Source organism: Dasypus novemcinctus, chromosome 5, assembly GCF_030445035.2.
Source record: "Dasypus novemcinctus isolate mDasNov1 chromosome 5, mDasNov1.1.hap2, whole genome shotgun sequence".
NCBI lineage: Eukaryota > Metazoa > Chordata > Mammalia > Cingulata > Dasypodidae > Dasypus > Dasypus novemcinctus.
This window is the reverse complement of record NC_080677.1, coordinates 24244871-24266649: the sequence shown is the minus strand read 5'-3', so window position 1 is coordinate 24266649 and position 21779 is coordinate 24244871. Positions and strand designations below refer to the sequence as shown.

General features: G+C 39.2%; 1 protein-coding gene across 1 annotated transcript in view; it reads right to left on the bottom strand.

The window, feature by feature from the left end:
* The window catches only part of DPY19L1 (dpy-19 like C-mannosyltransferase 1), a 121676-nt gene that overhangs the window by 72513 nt on the left and 27384 nt on the right, over positions 1–21779 (bottom strand).

Below are 21779 nucleotides of genomic sequence, written 5' to 3'. Positions count from 1 at the left end.
AATAAGACAGGCATAAAAAGAGCCAGAAAGTACAGGCCCTGGAGAGGCGGCTGTGGAGGAGGAAGAGCTGGTGCTTGGGGCTGACAGAAGCCCCAGAGTGCGCAGGGTTCCCGCTCTGGTGGGAAGGCAAAGGAAGGTACAAGACATCTTCCCTCAAAAGAAAAGCAAACAGGCAGCCCTCAGCCTTCATTGCAAGTGATTAGACAGAGGGCGAGAGAGAATTAAGGTTTCTTATTTTTAAAAAAAACTTTTTAGTATTTTGAACTTACTCTAACAAGACAAAAGTACAGAGCTCTATAAAAAGAAAGGGGAGGGGAAGCAATGGTTTCCCCTTGCCACTCTCCCCCCAATCCTATCCCCAAGCATGTGTCCATGCTTTCAAAGCTTTCTCCAAAGCCATACAAATACATAGGTTTTTAATGTGATCATACTATTAACATCCTTCTGAAAATTGACAATCTACCATAAAGATTCTTCCTAATCAGTCTACATACCTAAGGCATTCTTTTCATTGGATGTAAAATATTGCAGGGTACAAATATATTGGAATTGGTTTAGCCCCTAACCTGTTTTTGAACATACAGCTATTTTCCAATTTTTGCTATAATAAAATACACTAAAGTAAGCATCCTTTACATATAAATACTAGTACTTTTATTTCTATAGGATAGACATAACTGTAAGGCTGCCTAGTCAAAAATATAAACACTTAATGTCCTAATGGGTCAGATTACTCTTCCAGCAAATCCTATATCCTAGTCCACAGCCCTGCTGACAGCACACGAGGGGGTCCATTTCTCTATCACTTCCCCAGTATCTGATGTGCTTAGATCTTTTAAATTTTGCCCATTGGATGAGTGAAAGCTTTTCTTACTGTTATTTTTATATGAACTTCCCAGCCTACTAGAACAGAGCATCATTTTAGTGTTTCTTAGGCCATTATGCAGTTCCTCATCTGTAAATTGCCTTCCATATTCTTGTCCATTTTTGTACTAGATCATGTTTACTTAAAGAATAGGGATATTAATTCTTTGAATATCATGTATGTTACAATGCCTTTTGAAATTACATAGTATATTCTGCCATAAAGAAATTTTTAAATGTATGCAATTAAATTATGTTGATATTTTCCTTTATATCTTCTATTTTCCCTGCCTTGTCTATGAATGGAATAGGCCTTCTCCATCTCAAGGTTATATATTCTCCAAAATTTATTAGAATATCATTATATTATACATCTTTCACCAAAGAAATCTTTGTGACTACAGTATGAGACAGAATCCTAATTCTGTTGTCTTTGAAATAGCCAATTATGTTAATACCATTTATCAATAAACATTCCTCTTCCCAGTGAACTGAAATTCAGCTTTTATTATTGTGATAAATTGGGTCATGTCCCTCACAATGACATGTTCAAGCCTAACCCCTGGTCCTGTGGCTATGAACTCATTCATAAATAGGATCTTTGAAGATCCTATTAAAATGAGGTCAAACTGAAATAGGGTGGGCCTTGATTCAATATGACTGGAGTTCTTAAAAGCAAAGGAAATATGGACATGATAGGAGAAACCAGAGGGGAGACAAAAGGAGACAGATCACCATGTGACAGAGGCAAAGAGCGAATGTCAGCAACCCACCAGTAGAATGCCACGGACTTCAGGGAAAGCATGGCCTGCCGATGCCTTGTGTGATGGTTAGGCTATTGTGTCAACTCAGCCAGGTAATTGTGTCCAGTTATTTGGTCAAGCAAGCACTGCACTAACTGTAATACAAGGGCATTTTGGACTTTAGTCACCATTGACTTTACTGCAATGGTAAATCATAGATAGCTGGTCATAATTACATCAGTCAGGGAGATTGCCATCAGAATGAGTGACACTTAACACAATCAGTTTAATGCCTTAAAAGGGAAAGTGATTCCAGCATTGAGAGAGAATACCTCAGCTCATCTTTGGATTGCCAACATCTCCCAGAACTTGTCAAGAACCTTCACTGGACGTTCATTGCAGCCCCTGGTTGCAGCCTGCCTGTGGAACCTGGACTTGTGCATCCCCACGGCTGCATGAGAGACTCTTACAGAATAACATACTGTTGACGGATATCCCTTGTTGATTCTGTTTCTTCAGAGAACCCTGACTAATACACCTTGATTCTGGACTTGTGGCCTCTAAAACTATGAGACCATACATTCCTGTTATTTAAGCCAACTAGTGTGCAGTATTTGTTACAGCAGCCCTGGCAAACAAGCACAATCATATATTAATTTCTTACAATACTATACTATTCTGTTCGAGTCAACTGATTTAATGGTGCAATTTTTATGATCCTATTTTTATCACTATAGCATTACAATATATATTAATACATGTTAAGGAATGTTCCTCTACCCCTAACTATTTTTCAAGATTCTTTTAGGTAATAACCACCAACTTATTCTTATGTATAATATCATGTTCACCAGTTCCCCCTCTCCACTCCTACCCCCCATAAAACTCTGTTGAGCTTTAGATTAGAATGGCATTAAGTTTATATATTAATGTGGGATTTTCACTTGAATGATGAAAACCTGGCCATCCAGTTATATAGTATGTCTACATTTATTCAATTCTAATTGAATTTCTTTAAATAAAAATTTAAATGAACAATATAGAAATCAAGTAACTAAAATTGAAACTTTGAGAAATACATGGAGCACCTGGTAAAACTATAATCACAGTGCAGTATGTTAACACTTATAGAATGTGAGAGGTCACATAATCTCAAGTAAAGAAACATATCAAGGATATGAATGAGACAATCAACAAGCTCAATTTTATAAATCTATATCAAATTTTGACCACACAGGAAATGTTATTTTCTTATGTCCTTGGAGCATTTTACTGCAAACCCTTCAATATAATCAAGATGTCCTAGAACATAAGAGTAGATGGGGATGGGGGGGGAGATCAAATTTTGACCACATAGGAAATGTTATTTTCTTATGTCCTTGGAGCATTTTACTGCAAACCCTTCAATATAATCAAGATGTCCTAGAACATAAGAGTAGATGGGGATGGCGGGGAGCAAATGTGGCTCAAGTGAGTGAACTCCTGTCTACCACACGGTAGGTCTCAGGTTTGGTTCCCAGTGCCTCCTAAAGACGAAGAGGAAGACAGCGAGCTAACGCAGTGCGCAGCCGTGGCAAGCTGACACAATAAGATGACACAACAAGAGACACAAGGAAAAACATAATGAGAAACATAACAAAGCAGAGGGCAGAGGTGGCTCAAGCATTTAGGTGACTCCCTCCCACATTGGAGGTCCTGGGGTCAGTTCCAGTGCCTCCTAAAAAGACCAGCTCACAAATACAGACACACCAACACACACACAATGAGGGTATGGGGAGAAACAGAGAAAATCTTAAAAAAAAAAAAAAAAAATAGATAGGGAGGGGGACACTTTGGGAATTCAGTTTTTAAAAGACAGGGATCTGGATGGAGGGAGGGAGAGAAAGGAAGGCTCGGTTTCCTGCCTTACACACTCACTCACTTTCCAGACAACCAGTGGGTCTCTGAGGTTGGCCACTTTCCTGAAGGCAGAAGCAATGCAGAAAAATTTTCTTTTCACCAAACTACCAGAGTACAGACCATGGTCCAGCATCTTCCACAAATATAAACTCAGCTTTGTTTAGTGAATCAGAGAGAGAGACTTTCTGGTAGCTTTTGTGCCTTGTACAAGCTAGGAGGACAGAATCAATTTGCTTATCTACAAGGGATACTCTGAGTTATATTCATTATTAAATTATGTGATTTTTGATACATCTCTTCCTCCTATCTAACCCTCCTCCCCAACTCAGAGACTACCACATAGGTCATTTTATTTTGCTAAACAGAAAAGATGAAGAAATCATAATACCTAGAACTGTTTACATTTTTTCCCATTACAGTTGATCAGTTGATATTTCAGCATTCCCTAGTGGTTAAAAAGAAAAGGGCTCTTCTGTAATATTACCTACCACCAACTGTTAGGAAATATGAAAGTTCCTATTTTGCAAGTTTTCAAACATTCTAAGCTTGCTAAACATAGACAACATTTATTCCTACATCTCATCCACCTCTTGAGCCTTGTGATTTCCTTAGATACAAAATAAATAAGGTGGTAAGAATTTAAAAGATTAAAAATTCTTTCCAGACCCAAAGCTTAACAATTCTATAATTCTCTTCTTTCCTACATCCCCGAAATTATAAGGAATCAAAACCAGTCATCAAATGTTGGAGGGCAGCATTCATCACCGAGAGTGTTCACCTCTGCTTACAGAATGGTGGCACATGCAAAGCTCAAAGAGGGAAAAAATAGTTAACTCAAAACTGTATTTTTGTGTGATCTATTGACTTTAAGATAATTAAAAAATTAAGTTAAATATTAAGTAATTCTTCAACAGTTTCTGTCATTCTTGAAAAGTACTGTTTAGAATGAGTTTTCTTGTTTTGTAAATGCTTAGGGAGAAAATGATTGAATGACTGGAAATATTAATAATTGATTTCAGAGAATCTCCAGTCTCAAGTTGAAGATTTTAAGTTTCATCATCTTTCTAGGCAGATGAAGAAAGGCCAGGCAGGCCTGGTTCAACGCCAACACTCTTTCCCTACACATGTGCATGGGGCCTCCCTGGTGTGCTAAGGAGGGCACTGGAGAGTCAAGATGAGGAACCAGAATGAGAAGCAGAAAGGGTGAGAGAGGGGGAAAAAAAGAAAGGGTGAGAGAGAAGTCTTCTTCTTGTCTTCGTTCTCTCCAGTCTGTTTCTAGCAACTAATGAATGCCTCAGAACTCCCCCCTTTGTCTCCCATAGGAAAGAAAGAGAATATTTTATTTACTAGATTGGCTGCCACAGTGCCTAACACTGAGCTTGGCTATGGCAGACTCAAAACATATCTGCGGAGTGAATTAACACATAAATACCATAGAGGCAAATGACTGCTGACATTTCATTTCTTGGAAGCACACCATACCTCGTTCCTTCGTCACCCTTGGTCCCTGCCCAAGACATGGACTCTCATTTGTCTTCTGTGCCATGAGCTCAGTGGCTTCTGTTATGATCCAACCACCACACTGCTTGATCTTTCCACTGGCCATCTGGAACTTTCATTCCATGGTGAACCACTACCTACGCCCTTTACCCCCAGACTCTGCCCACATGCCTCCTTCTCCTGCCTTAAAATCTGGCTCTCCTCTGTCACAGTGCTTCCCTGGAACCTTCTCCCTAGCTGTTCCTTCATGCTCCTCCATCGCTTTGAGCCCAGTGGGGAGGCCAGTAGCTCCTCTTTTGTCACCTCCAGGCATTGCTCCTGGATCCTTAGTAAAACCCTGCTCCCTTTGATGTCATTTCTCACACTTTCCCTCTTCACAACTGGCATCTCCCAACACTCCTTCTCATGCCCCATAATTCAGAGGTGTTCTCCATCCTCACTTGACTTTCTGCTAAGCACCACTGGAGAAAATTACACTAATGTGAAAATCTTTGCTGACATAAAATTAAAAAAAAAAAAAAAAAAAAAAGACAGCAAAAACACTCATCAATCAAAGAGCCTTATGAACTCTGCCTCCTAAATATCTCAAAATATGTCCACTTCTCTCTATCCCACTCAATATACTAGTTCAGGCCACAATCCTGCACCTGGACAACTGTTAATAGCCTCCTAAATGCCTCCTTCTTTCCAGGTTCACCTCCTCTACAGTCCATTCTCCATACCACAGCTAGTATAATCTTTGATATAAATAAATCCAATCATGTGGACCCCTCCACCAAATCCTTCATTGGCATCCCATTGCTCTAGGATTAAATCCGAACCCCTAAACATGTCTAAATGCCCCTGCTTACACCTCTAGATTCCTCTTCCACTACTCTTCTGCCAACCCCAAACTCTTGTGCTCCAGTTGTACTGTCCTTCTCACAGTTCTTAAAACAACAGGTCACACTGACTGCAGTGTGAAAAATAGCCTGCTGAGGGACAAGACCAGCGGCTGGGCTGAGGCAAGCTCAGTTAGCAGTGCTGAAGGTTAGTGGGCTGATGGCAACTGCAAAGACAGAAGTGGAAGAACCCAGAGACATTCTTAAGAAAGAAATCAATTGAATATTCATTTCTAATTGGACTTCAAAGGTAAGGAAAGGGCAAAGTCATGGATATCTCCTAGGGCTCAAGTTTGGGCAATATACAGGGTGGTTGGAAGGGTCAGTCAACTGAGAATGGAGACATACAAAGGGACAGGCTTTGGAGAGAAGATGCCAGTGTTTTTAACCAATAACTTTCATCAATTTGTGCATACTGAAAAGAAATACCTATCTTTTAAATATTCATACACAACTGTTAAACCAAATGAATCTGATTAAAGATGTGCTAGTAGGCCAATGTAACAGACTATTCAAAAAGAGATATAGCTGGAAAAGTTTAGAGCTGGTATAATTCACACCCCTGTAAGCCACACTTTTTGCCAGAAATCCAACTTGTATAAACAGTAAACGCTTGATTTTTCATACTATAAGAACAAGAAAATGTCAAATAAAACAATGGAAGCAAAATTGGCATAAGAAATGCAATTTTTCCTCATCACAAGAGGGTGCTGAGGGAGAAGAACTGATATAAAAAGCTATTCTATATGGTCTAAAATATTTTGAGTCACTTCATAGGTAACTTGAGTTGGATCACAATAAGAGAGAGTAGAAAATAGGTATACTAACCATGAATATTTACTTCAGGATAGAAAAGGGGATGTGGCAGTCTGAATTTATTTTATGAATCCCAAAGAGAGAAAAAAATATGTTTTTAAACTAATCTACTCCTACGGTATGATACCCTTTGATTGCATTTAAATTCAGTTGAGGATTTTTGATTAGATGACTCAATAAGATTGTTTTAGGGCTTTTGATTGGACTACATCAGTGAAGCTTGGGTCGCCGTCCTCTGGCTGGGTCTGATATAAACAAAGACACAGAGAAAATAAAGGAAGCCACCATACATTTTTTTAAAACTTTAAATTGCACAAATGTTACATCTTAATTTTTAAATTATTTTTACAAACATAAATTATTTGTTTCTGTCTGTTTTGCATGTTATGACTCATAAGCTTTGCTATTTCATAATTTTAAAGTCCTCATTTTTATTCATCTATGAATGTGTATTTTAGTCTGGAGATCAGAAAGGAAAAGTCTTAAAAATACCAATGAGTTATACTTACTGTCATTTTATAGTTTTTGTTCTGTTTAACATTGTTTATAGGTAGGTTGATAGGAATTATGCAAATAATCCTGATTTGTACTTAATTCATTAAAATAAAATGTATATTTAAAAAAAAAAAATATATGGGGATTACGGCGGCGGACTTGGCCCAGTGGTTAAGGCGTCCATCTACCACATGGGTGGTCCGCGGTTCAAACCCCGGGCCTCGCTGACCCGTGTGCAGCTGACCCATGCGCAGTGCTGATGCGTGCAAGGAGTGCCGTGCCACGCAGGGGAGTCCCTGCGTAGGGGAGCCCCACGTGCAAGGAGTGCGCCCCGTAAGGAAAGCTGCCCAGGGTGAAAGAAAGTGCAGCCTGCCCAGGAATGGTGCCACACACAAGGAGAGCTGACACAACAAGATGACGCAATGAAAAGAAACACAGATTTCTGGTGCTGCTGACAACAACAGAAGCGGACAAAGACGACACAGCAAATAGACAGAAAACAGACAACTGGGGTAGGGGAGGGGGGAAGGGGAGAGAAATAAATAATCTTAAAAAAAAAAGGGGGGGGATTCCCATGTACCCCACCCCCTCCCAATCCTACACTTTCCCACATTAATGTCTTTCATTAGTGTGGTACATTTGTTACAAATGAAGAACACATATTGAGGCACTGCACTAAGCTAATACTATATTTACTTTATAGTTTACACTTTACCCCCACACAATTTTATAGATTTTGACAATACATAATGGCTTGCCACCATATTTGATTCTGAAATGAGAAAAAGGACTGCAGTTTTGCCCACAGCTGAGCTGTAAGGAGAGACACCCCAAGAGGCTCGCAGAGGTGAGGCCCAGGCAGACATGAGCCATGTGCCTGGTGGCTTACAGCTGAACTCGGGAAGAGCCACCGGGAATGAGAGGAGGCCCAGGAAGAGACAAGCCCTATGCCAGATTTGCCTACAGCTGCAGAAAGGCGCACACCGGCAGAGATCTTGCTTCACCACGTGGCAGCTAACTTTGGCGAGAAAGCACCTCTGACAGTGCAATGAGTTAGACTTTTTATGGCCTTGGAACTGTAAGCTCTTGCCCCAAATAAATCACTTCTATAAAAGCCAACACATTTTTTGTACTTTGCATTTTTAAAGAAATTTAAAACAGTCTTTGTTTTTTATTTTTTTATTTCTCTCCCCTTCCCTCCCCTGCTTGTCTGCTCTCTGTGTCCATTCACTGTGTTTTCTTCTTTGTTTGCTTGCATTATCAAGCGGCACTGGGAAAACTGGCTCTTTTTTGTTGCTTCATCTTGCTGTGTCAGCTCTCCATATGTGTGGCACCGCTCCTGGGCAGGCTGCGTTTTTTTCATGTGGGGTGGCTCACCTTGCGAGGCATGCTCCTTGTGGGTGGGGCTCCCCTACATGAGGACGACCCTGCATGGCAGGGCAATCCTTGCATGCCACAGCACTGCGCGAGGGCCAGCTTACCACATGGGTCAGGAGGCCCTAGAGATCAAACCCTGGACCCTCCATATGGTAGACGGACGCTCTATCAGTTGAGCCACATCCACTTCCTACAGTCTTTGTTACACAGTCTAATCTTCTAGGCCCTGAGAACTGCAGATTTCATATTTGAAATTTTACCTACTCCCTACAGTTTATTTGTAACCCTGAAATCAATTCTCACAAACATTTGCACAGTCACTCATGAACATGCACAGAATGGAGAGAAATTTGAGTTGCCCAAAGCATACACACTCCCAGCCAAGGTTGAACATGCCAACACTCTGCATTTTTTTCAGCTCTTGCTATAAAGTGTTTTTTTCACAGTACGGATGGTGCCAAGAATTTTGCACTTTTGTACTTTTTGTTGTGATTTTGCTGTTTAAAATGACCCCCAAACACAGTGAAGTGCTGTCTAGTGTTCATAAGTCCAAGAAGGCTGTGATGGTGAGTTATAGTAACGTTAGCTATGAATTCAATGTTAATGACTCAACAAAATATATATTAAATAAGGTGGCTTTTAAAAAAAAATACACATAAAACCATGTTATAGATTGACTAGTTGATGATAATGATGTGACAGAGCCTCTGAGAACCTAAGGCTGTATTTCCCCTAGGAGCAATGGTTCAGTATTTGCTAACTCAATGTCCGCAGTAACTTTATAGAACATAACAACTGCAAATAATGGGAATCAACTGTATCTAAAAATAAAGTAGCTTAAAACATTTTTCTCTGGTATCAAAGAACTCTGAACCACCAAATGACAGAAAAAAAAAAAAGAAGAGCAAATCAAAAGACGAATTCATTGTGCACTACGGTTGGTTCATTATATGAAAGAAAAGGCATTTCCTGATTGCTTAGCTATGTCTATAAAAGGATGACCAGGCTTTTTTCAAAAAGCTCAGAGGCAATGGAGAACTGACCAGAGATAAGCAGAGAAAACTAAAAATTCAAAGAGACAAGGAGGAGATCAGAGACACATCAGAGTGGCCATACAGCAGTGATAGGCAGACAGATTAAAAAGTTCTGCATTTGGGAAGGGAAGGGTTATCAAAAGCTACCTTATAAAAATAGACTTACAGGCCAGTAGAACAGAATTGAGAGATCAGAAACAAACCCAAACAGCTAAAGCCAACTGATTTTTGACAAGGGTACCATGTACATTAATTTGGGAAGAATGGTCTCCTCCAAAAATGATACTGAGAAAACCAGATATCCACATGTAAAAGAAAGAAACTGGATCCCCACTTCACACCATATACAAAATTAACTCTAAGTGAATCAAGGACCTAAACAAAGGAGCTAAAAATATAAAATTCTCAGAAAACATAGTGGGGAACCTTCCTAACCCTGAATTTGGTAAAGATTTCTGAGATATGACACCAAAAGCCTGGGTAACAAAAGGAAAAACAGGTAAAACTGACTTCTTAAAAATTTGAAATTTTTGTGTCAAAGGACTTTAACAAGAAGGTGAAAAGACAACCCACAGATGGGAGAAAATAATTGTCAGTCACATATCTGATAAGGGTTTAATATCCAGAATTTTTTTTTTAATTACTAAAACTAAACAACAAAAAGACAAACAACCCTGGGCAGAGGACTTGAACAGACATTTCTCCAAAGAAACTACACAAATGGCCAATGAGCACACAAAAAGCTACTCAACCTCACTGGTCATCAGGGAAATGGAAATAAAACCACAACGAGATACCACTTCCCACCCACTGATTATTATTTAAAAAAATAAAATAAAATAAGAAATGTTGGTGAGGTTGCAGAGAAATTGGAATCCTTATACAATTGTTGATGGAATTGTAAAATGATACAGCCACTGTGGAAATTATATTGGCAGTTCTTCAATAGGTCAAATTACCTGTGACCCAGCAATCTCATTTCCTGATATATATCCAAAAGAATTGAAAGCAGGGACTCAAGTATTTGTACACCAGTGTTTGTAGCAGCATTATTCACAATTGCCAAAAGGCAGAAGCAACCCATTTGTGTATCAAGAGATGACTAGATAAAATGTGGTATGTATACACAATGGAATATTACTCTGCTGTAAAGAGGAATGAAGTTCTGATACATGCAACAACATATACTATACGTGGATAAACCCTGAAGACATAATATTGAGTGAAATAAGACAGACACACAAAGACAAATATTATATAATCTAGCTTAAATAAAATAAAGCAAATTCCTAGAGATGGACAGTAGTTTACAGATTACCAGAGAAAAGGGGTGACTTATTGCTTAGTGGGTGGACAGTTTCTGTTTGAAGTGATGAAAAGGTTTGGGTAATGGATGTTGGTGATGGTAACAAGATAGTGTGAATGTAATTATACCTGAATTGTATTCTTGACAGTGGTTAAGATGAGAAATCTTAAGTTTTAATTACAATAAAAAATTAAAAAAATAAAAAGAACTCCTTCAGTGCAAAAGAGGGAATAGAAAGGGGACAGGGACTACTAGACCTTGACAGTGAGTACGTCCTCAGGCCCTCACATTTACAAAGACATATCCACACACACTTGGGGTGGATAAGAGAACTGGTACTGGTGTCATTCCTGTACCGAGGTGGTTAGAATTGGATGTACCCTCTCAATTTTCTCTTCTCCTGTCTGCTGGGTATATGCAGATGCTGCTGAAGCTAGGAAAGGATAGAGGAATAAGATGGAAGGAGTCTGGGTATTCCCTCAAAAAGATGACTCACAATCTGATCATTCTATAATAAAATCCACTGGTCAGCAAGTCCCATCTACTCTACAACCCTCTAACTGGCTTTTTCAAGCCACCTCATTCACAAATATAAATGTCGAGGTAATTAACACCAGGCTTTCAGAAAGCTAACAATGTAAAACACAAAGACCAATGTAAATTCAAACAGGACAAAAAGACAGCATGGGACCTGGAGTAACAGAGCCAATGCAAGAGGCAGAAGAAATTTTCAAGCTCAAAATTCTTCAGGAGGGCTAGAATTTAAAGTAAAGGGGGAAATGGACTTTGGCCCAATGGATAGGGCATCCACCTACTACATGGGAGGTCTGCAATTCAAACCCCGGGCCTCCTTGACCCGTGTGGAGCTGGCCCATGCGCAGTGCTGATGCACGCAAGGAGTGCCCTGCCACACAGGGGTGTCCCCCGCATAGGGGAGCCCCATACACAAGGAGTGTGCCCCATAAGGAGAGCTACCCAGCACAAAAGAAAGTGCAGCCTGCCCAGGAATGGAGCAGCACACATGGAGAGCTGACACAACAAGGTGACGCAACAAAAGAAACACAGATTCCCGATGCTGCTGATAAGGATAGAAGCAGTCACAGAAGAACGCACAGTGAATGGACACAGAGAGCAGACAACTGGGGGGGGAGGGGAGAGAAATAAATAAAAAATAAATCTTTAAAATAAATAAACAAACAAATAAAGGGACTCTCAGAGAAAATGTCCTAAGACATTTGACAGATAAAATAAGGGAGAGGAAAAAAGCTAAGAAAATTAGATTTCAATTTAGGAGTTCCAATATCCAAACAGTAGGATTTTGAAAAAGAGAGAACACAAAAAAAGTGAAGACTCAAAGAAGTAAAACTGGAACAAGTTTTCCCCAGAACTGAAGACTCTAAGTGTCCAAACTGATAGTGCCACAGAGTGCCCAGTGAAAAGAATGAAACAATATCTATCTCACTGTGACCTTTTAGGAAACTAAGGTTACAAAGTTGATAAAAGCTTCCAGAGAAAACAACAAAGCACATAAAAAAGAAATGGATAGCAGAATAGACCAGACTTTTGAAGAGCCACACTGAATCTTGAAATCAGTGGAGCAAAGGCTTCAGAAGTCTAAGGAAAAATATAATTCTACAACTAGTCAAACCAATAATCAAGTGTGAAAGCAAAATAAATGCTCAGGCTTACAAGGTATGTGTGTGTGTGTGTGTGTGTATTTTTAATTATCTCCATGTCCTCTTTCTTGGAAACTACCTGAGGATATGATTCTCAAAACAGGAATACCCCAAAGAAAGGCCAATATAGGATTTAACAAAGAATCCAACACAAGAGAAAATAAGGGAATTCCCACAATGGTGGCAAACCAAAGTCCCAGGACAACAGCTTTGTAGCAAACCTAGAGAAAAATCCATATAGTTTTTTAAATGAGTGGACAGAGTGTGTTAGGAGCTATGTCACAGGTGAGTGGGGGAAGGGACAGGAATTGAAATTACAGATTTTATACATTTGGTGAGGTATAAAAGCAGTGTTTTATCATTTGTAGAGTTGGAGAGAAATTAATAATCTGTATACAGAAAACCAAGGAAAACAAAATATTAGGCAATTGTTAATGTTTTGATAGGAAAAATCAAAAGTTACCAAATAAACAACCACTGACAGTACCTGACTCAGCAGTATGCAGCATTTATATGGTCATAATAAAATAAATATGGACTACTGGTTTTCAAGTCAGAATTGAGGTTTCAAAGGGATTGAAAGTGATTTCCTCTAGACCTTTTTTGTTCTACAAACCTCTCTGCTAGTCAGGTGAAAACCATGAACCCCTTACTAAGCCCATATTATACTGTGCATTTCTTTTATTTTTTGGTCTATATATATATTTTATTTTATTTATATACTGTGTATTTCTTAATAAATACATCACACCCACACCAACATGTCCCCACAAGAAAAATGTTTTTCTTGAATTTCAATTGAAGCTCAGGGATGCCTTGTTAAGCACCCCTGCCACAGACATAAGGATAGGTAGGGGTAGACACAGACATGCAAGAGACTTCTGTGTTTTATCAAAAAAAAAAATCAATTAACACCAAAAGGCATGTATGTATACACAAAAAAAATTAATTCTAAGAACATACTAATAAGTTAAATACCCATTTGTAGAGCACATTAAATAAGTTGTTCAATAAACTTACTTGGGGACATGTTTGATATCTGTGAGACAAATAGTTATGAGGGAAAAAAACCATTAAAATGTTCCATATAACATTAAAACATGTTTTTTATTCATCACTAAGAAGTAAAATAAAAATTTTATTATTTTACTAACTTTGGCTTGAAAACTGTTGGGATAGAAACTTTGAAAAAAAAACACAGACTGAAACAACTACAAACACTCCAGCCATTCGAAACTATGGATTCCCAGGCACAGTTCTGCATGGAGGATGATGAAACAAGGAGAGATGTCAAATCGCAAAATGACATTCACAGAAACAGAAATGCCACACATGATATTACCTTTCATTCCAATTTGTGGTTAATGTGTCAACAAAATTATTCTAAGAAAAAGTACCTGATGAGGAAACCATTAGAATGTTACAAAACCACATGTTAGGAGAACTAAAAAAATAGGTAAACAAAATTCTGATAAACAGCAATATTAGAAAGAAAAACTACTACATACCAAACTAAAAGAATGCAGTTAGTAAGTGTTAGCCTAAGAACAGCCAAATTCTAGCAACCTCAGAACCCTGAGGAAATTAACTATATGTGTATTTTTTCAGTATACAAAGTCTTAGGTAAACATTGAATCCATTGGACATATATTTCCTACACTGGTAAGTGCTGGAAAGCATATGATAAACAATGACATTTTATTATTGTGCCTTTCGTATCTGACAACCATGAGCTAAGTTTTCTTTCAGTAGTTTATTAGCTCATTTACTTCATTCAATCAAAATATTTTCTGAAGCCAGTGATTCTTCCATGTTATTTGCAAACATTGCCTTATGCCATCCTCTAATAGAGGGCAATGCCTCCTAACTCCTTCCTATACAATCACTTCTTAAATTTCTTCTATAATCATCCGTTTCATTTAACCTGATCTAACATGTCACCTCCCCATTACAATCCTAAAATGAAAGACCTTTGTTACATTATATTTTTATATATATAAAAGATAAAATAAAGACCTGACAATCACTCTAAGTTCTTCCTACGAGGATGCCCAGAGAATCCCCCTTTAACCACTATAGGATGCTGGAAAAGGTAAAGGGCTCAAAGAAGCTAATTATTACAAGATGGAAAAATCACACTCAAACTGGAGTGCTTTTATGAATCTGTCCTAGTCACCCTGTCTCAAGAAAGATGGGAAAGAAATTTTTGTCCATCCTTCTGCTGCAATTTTAAGGAGGGGTGCAGGAACTCTAAAGATGGTGGCAGCAGTCATCAGTGGGAGAACTAAAAAGAGACACTAAAAGATAAATAGACAAATCCAGAGTATACTTAGGGTTGGCAGAAACCGTGCATGGCTTTATGCACCGTTTCAGATCCCAAGATTAAAAACAAACAAAATAATGGCCTGGTGACCAGTGACCACCACAAAAGGAGAATGGTGGTGGTGGAGGCCCATGGGAACAAAGACGCAACACATGTGCTGAGCTATGGCAAGACAGGAACACAGCAACAGAATGCAGGGGACTTTTAGAGAGGAGATGGGGGTGAGAAGCACAGCCCAAGGCATAGTCCAATTAAAGAGGTTTTGCTGCATTTTTGTCCTCCGAGGGGTCAAAAAAGTTAGCAGATGAACAAATTCCTGGCAGATGGGAGGAACCAAGGAATAAAGACAAGAAAAGCAACACCTAAAGAACAGCTGGCAGCACAGGTAGGCATCAGCTGCAACACCAAAAGAGTCGAAAGAGGCTTCAGGCGAAAACACTTCTTCCAGTGAGACAGTTCCTCTTTTTTCATGACTAATTCTGTCCAAAATTGCTTTTCCACTAATCTAAGTACTCACCCTCAAAGGACAAGGTTGGTTTGAACTTTGTTTCAATTCCAAAGCCAGGCTAGGCAGCATGACTAAAACCAAGTACAGGGACTACAGCTGTCTCGGGGACTAAAGCGGAGATGCAGGCAAGTGCACACACATGCAGACTTAGGAGGAACTGGAGGGGCAGAGAGACATAGGGAAAGGGTGGGCCTCCTTGGTTACTAAGGGCTTGCAAATCCCCAGTTTCAGTATCCATGAGGCCTGAATGCTTTGTTGTACGCCCCGGGATTTCAGCTGGCTTCTGTAACCTAGTACTGCAAGTCCCCTTTCCCTTGAGAGAAACAGGGTATTTCCAGTGCACAAATCTCCCCCCCACCCCATGCCCAAAACAAAACTATTTAGAAACACTATTACTTTTACACTACCTTCATATCAGTAAAATGTATAATAAATGAACACATGTATATATTTTTCCCAGAAAAATAGCTGTTAAACATTTACTAGCACACCACCACCTGAGGGTAATTAATAGCTAAATTATGCCATCCAATCTTCTCTCATTCAACAATGCATACTGACCTAACTAGAGATAATGCCAAATTCTAGACTACTACTAAAATCAAATGAAACTGCGAAGAATGATAGATTTAGAATTATCTGCTTGACATCTGTCATTGGGGTATAATAAGAAAAACTTTTGGCAGGTATCAGTAAGAAAATTTCATTTCCAAGGCATATCTGAATTTTGCACAAAAGAAGTTATGGGGAAGTTCCTAACTGCTTTCTAACTACTCTCTTATGTTCCTTCCTCCCTACAGATTAGAGACTTAAACACAGTGTCTTAAGAAACTCTCCTCTAGACACTATTACTCTGTGGTTTAGAAATATATCCTATTTTTTTTAATGTTTGTTTTTGTCATTTTTAAAGAAGCTTTAGATTACATGAATGTTATATAAAAAATATCATTGATGAGGAGACAGTGGCCACGGAAGTTACTGAGGGCAGGGAGAAGGAAGAAGAAGTGTGATATGGGGGCATTTTCACAACTTGGAGTTGTCCTAAATGATATTGCAGGGACAGATGCAGGACATTGTATATCCTGCCAAAACCCACTGAACAGACTGGGGGAGAGTGTAAACTACAACGTAAACTATAATCCATGGTGGTGCAGCAGTGCTCCAAAATGTATTCATCAAATGCAATGAATGTGCCACACTGATAAAAGAGGTTGTTGATGTGGGCGGAGTGGGGCAGGGGTGGGGAGTGGGGTATATGGGAACCTCTGATATTTTTTAATGTAACATTTTGTGTGATCTATGTTTTTAAAAAGAAAAATAAGAATATTTTTTAAAAAACATATATATATAGGAGATTCCCAAATAGCCCACCACCTCCCAATCCAACACTTTCCCACATTAACAACATTTTTCATTAGTGTGGTACATTTGTTACAAATTGATGAGCACATACTGAAGCATTGCTATTAACCATGGAATATAGTTTACATTGTAGTTTACAATCTGCCTCCCACCACTTTATAGGTTTTGACAAAGTGTATAATGGCCTGTATCCATCACTGCAATGCCATGTAGGACAATTCCAATGTCCTAAAAATGCCCGCATCTTACATCTATTCTTCCCTCTCCCTCCTCAGAACCTCTGGTGGCCATTGCCTTTATATCAATGATATAAGTTCCTCCATTGCTAGAATAGCAATAAGTCTATAATAGCATAAGTCTACTTTAAACCATTGCCACAAAATGTGTCTAACTATGAATTACCAATATAGCTTTTTAAAAAAATAAAATAACTGCCAACAATTTTTTTCTTTTAAAGAAATGCTAAAAGACTTAAAATTCCAGAATAAGTGGTAAATCTTAAGTAGGTAGTATTTGCAAAACACATCTCACTCCATCAACTCAAGTCAGAGCTGGGTAGATGGGTTCCATTTCACCATTTTTCTGTTTTTCTATTTTCCCTACTACTTCCATAACTGGTGAAAGGACTGGCTTATCGTCTGAAAAACTATGTCTATTTGAAAATAAACATACTTCTGAATTTAAAATGTTACACTTAATCTGCAGGTACTTAGATAAATTCAATTTTTATTTCTCAATACATAATAAAATTTATAGTAAGATCCTAAAGGCAATTTTAGATATTACTCTTTTTTTTTTTTTTTAAAGATTTTTATTTATTTCTCTCCCCTTCTGCCACGGCGCCAGTTGTCTGCTCTCTGTGTCCATTCACTGTGTGTTCTTCTGTGTCCGCTTCTATTCTTGTCAGCGGCACCAGGAATCTGTGTCTCCTTTTTGTCCTGTCATCTTGCTGCGTCAGCTCTCCGTGTGTGTAACACTGCTCCTGGGCAGACTGAACTTTCTTTTGCCCTGGGCAGCTCTCCTTACAGGGCGCACTCCTTGAGTGTGGGGCTGCCCTACACGGGCATGGCACGGCACTCCTTGAGTGCATCAGCAGTGCGCATGGCCAGCTCCTCACGGGTCAAGGAGGCCCGGGGTTTGAACCGTGGACCTCCCATGTGGTAGGCGGACGCTCTATCCCTTGAGCCAAGTCCACTTCCCATCTTCTTTTGTTCTTAACCTACACTTTAAGAAGGCTGCAGCTTTACCCAGTCGTTGGGGATTGGATAGTGCCCTCCACTAAAAGCACGTTCAGGTCGAAGCTGCTGAGGAAGTCACAGACACACCGAGAGGACGTCCCAACCCTTATCTATGCCCCTCCTTTTCCCCTCTTGCTGTACTATGTGCAGATGTTTCTCTATGTTTCCATTCTGCAGCCTGATGGAGATGGTAGGTCTAATGGGACAGTCTGACCTTATCTCAAAACCAAAACCAGAAGCAAGCAGCCCCAGTTACTTATCAGGGCGGCAACTCAGCACAAAGGTTGCTTGATACACGCTTTCTGCTCAATGGCAGGGTCCCCTCCCGCTAAGCTGTAGAAATACCCAGTTCTCAGGCAGCACAGGCATCCCTCTTCTCCAACACAAAGCAGGGGCATGCGGAGCCACCATCCACAGACCCTGATCTGAGCAGTTGGCCTCCCCGGGGAGCTGACCATGATGGGATCTCTTTCCCCCTGCTCTTTTGGACCCTCTGTGCTGTGTAAGTAACTACCTGGTCATCTGCTGAAAGGCCTGAGCCTGTGTTCCTATGACGTACCATAAAGCAATTCACTCCACACCAAGCCCTGGTCCTGTTGGTGTGAATCCATGTGTAAATAGGACCTTTGCCTTCATTACTAGATATGGTGTACCTAAACTGAATGAGGGTGGCTCTTAATCCAATAGGACTGAAGTCCTTATAAGCAAAGAAATTGGACATAGAAAAAGAAGTCACAGGGAGCAGCCAGAAGCTGGAAGTCAACAGAACCTGGAAGAAAAAGGAGAAAATGCCACCAAGTGCACTGTCACATGACAGAAAAGCCAAGGAACCCCCAAAATTGCAGCAGCCAGAAGACGCTGAACCTGGGAACAAGCAAGCCTTCTAGCTTCTGAAACTGTGAGCCAATAAAATTCTGTAAGCCAATCCACTGCATGGTATTTATTTTATCAACAAGAAACTAAAATGCCCACCCTTATAAAATTTGATGGGTGACTACTAAACTAACCATTAAGGAAGAAAACATTAAGAACTAACTAGTAATTTGCATCCTCTAAAAATATTTCATGTCAAAAACATTTAAAAATGCAATAAAAAAATGATAGAAGACTTGATTCAACATAATATAAACCAGAATCGCTATTAAAGTAAAACATCTGCCCTCAAGCATCCATGAAACAAGTGGTTCCCTAATGCATAAGAATTGGAAACTCACTGGGGAACAGGTGCTGTTGGCAAGAACCTTGAGTTTACAAGGCCTTTGGATAGGACTAAAGAGAGTAGTCAGGGATGAGAAAAACCCACAAAAGCATGGCAAAGAGAGAGCAGGAAAAATGAAATGCATACCACCTTTGAAATCACCAGTAACTAAGAAAAGTGCCACAGCAGACCACCTGCTGGGTGCAACAAGGGGCCTGCTGAGGCACAATGTAGAAAAGCAGGCAGAGATGAAACAAGCTTCTCCCTGGAGCTGGGAGAAGCAGAGGCAGCTGTCTGGAAAGATCCAAATGCTCTGAGGAAAGGGGCTCCTTTAAGCTATCTTCAGCAGTGCTTGACAAGACTTTTTTCCTTACTAAAACTACAGCAAGAAATAGACTTTATACCACAACTCAGCACACATACATATGTACATATATACAACAAACAACAAGCACAAGTTTCTCTAAATAATACCTATCCTTATTAAATATGGAACACTCTCTTATTTTCATTTACATTCTTTTCTTTTTCATGTAAAACAAATTACTGTGCCCAACCTATTAGACTGATTTTAAAACCCCTTATGGGTCACACTGCAAGTTTGACAAACACTGCCCTGGAGTAAGTCCCTGCCTGACTCTGAGGACAGGTGAAAGTCCAGGGTCCCATGAGCTATTAGCTCAGCTCATAATCCTGTCCCTCCATAAGACAGATGGGCAGTACTGAACAAAATGAATATATCTCACCATGTTTTTCTACCTTTGGCTCTTTGTGATCAGACACACTGGTCCACTTTCCCTCAAGTCAGCCTCCTTTTCTGATTATCATATTCCTTTAGCTATTTCTGTGGGTCTCGTTCCAAAAGCAAGACCTTTCACATCACCTTTTAATCAAAAGATTTCATTTAAGTCTCTCCCAATTAAATAATTAAAGTAAAAGAACATTCTTAGACTTAAATCAGATATATTAGCATCAAAGGGTCCTAAATCCAAATGCAAATATATTTTAAATTGATCTCCTAATAACTTCCTCATATGACAAATATTTATCAAGTAACTGCTATGTACTCAAACATTGAGCTAGGAAGATAATGAACTGAAAATGCCACATTTCCAAAGCAAAAAAGATAATGGGATTAAAAGAGACTCAAACTTATTATCCAAAATTGAAAATCATACACATATGCCTGTATTTCTGTGGGGCAGTAAGCAGTAAGGAAGAAAATTCTACTCCTGAGGGCTCTGCAGACATCCAAACACTAAATGCAGGGCAGACAGCTGAGGAGTTCGGTGCCCTGCCAGTGGGCCCTACTTAGGAATTTATGCTCCCCAGTGTAACAGAGTTGGACTCAGTTGTGGTTTCCCTACACACGGCTCTTCTGCCCCTTCTACTTGAACCTATAGTTAGTACTAGAGTTGATGGGTGTATGTCAAAAAGACTTAAATCTTTGGGCTTTCCATAAGCTAGCTGTGCCCTGAATCTCAACAGCATTGCAACACCTACTTTCCAGTTCATTGGACTCACCCAGGATAACTAACAAGATGATGATGATGGACAATGACCATCCCAAGGAACAGAAAGAATCTGCAACTGCAAGCAAGAGAGTCCCATCCATCTGCCCCATGGGATGTAAGCTACCTCTCAATTAGATGCAGAGTGGGCATCACCATCCCAGAATCCTCAAGATTGGGGAATGAATGATAGACTAGAATAGACTTACTGTTATTCTACTATAGACTTATTGTGATTCTAGCAATGGAAGAACTGTTATGATTAATGTGGAGGCAGTGGCCACTGGAGGTTCTAAGGGGAGGGAGAGAGAAAAACAGGTGTAATATAAGGCATTTTCGGGACTTGAGAATTGGCCTAAATGACATTGCAATGACAGATAAAGGCCATTATATATCTTGTCATAACTTACAAAACTGTTCAAGAGAGTGTAAACTACAATGTAAACTATAATCAACACTTAGTGGCAATGTTCCAAGATATGTTCATCACTTGTAACAAATGTACCATACTAATGAAGGAGTTGTTAATGTGGGAAAATGTGAGAGGGGTAAGGAGCAGAGCATATGGGAATCTCCCATATTTTTAATGCAACATTTATGCAATCTAAGTTTTTTTTAATTAAAAAGTATATTATAAAAAAAAATTCTAAAGGTAATCTCAAGGTAAAATAGTTTGAACAAATATATAATATGGTAAATTGGAAAAAAAAGAAGAAACAAACATAAAAACCCTGTGATTTTGTCAGTCTTTTGAGTTTTAAGAATTTGCTCAATTGTGAAGTAAATCAGGATAGATATTAAATATCTACAGAGAATACACTTCTGTAACATTTGTAAAGTAAGAGCCATTAGCACAATTTGATAATGAGAGGTCCCTTCCTTCATATTTTAAGTGAACAATTTATATACCCATGCTCAAATGCCTATGACCCCTTAAAATTTACGAATTATCCTCACCATGCTCATTTACACCTCTAAAATTATTTTAAGTTTGGTTTTCCAAGCAGATGGTGAAATACTCAAATGGGAACTAATTTTATATCCACAA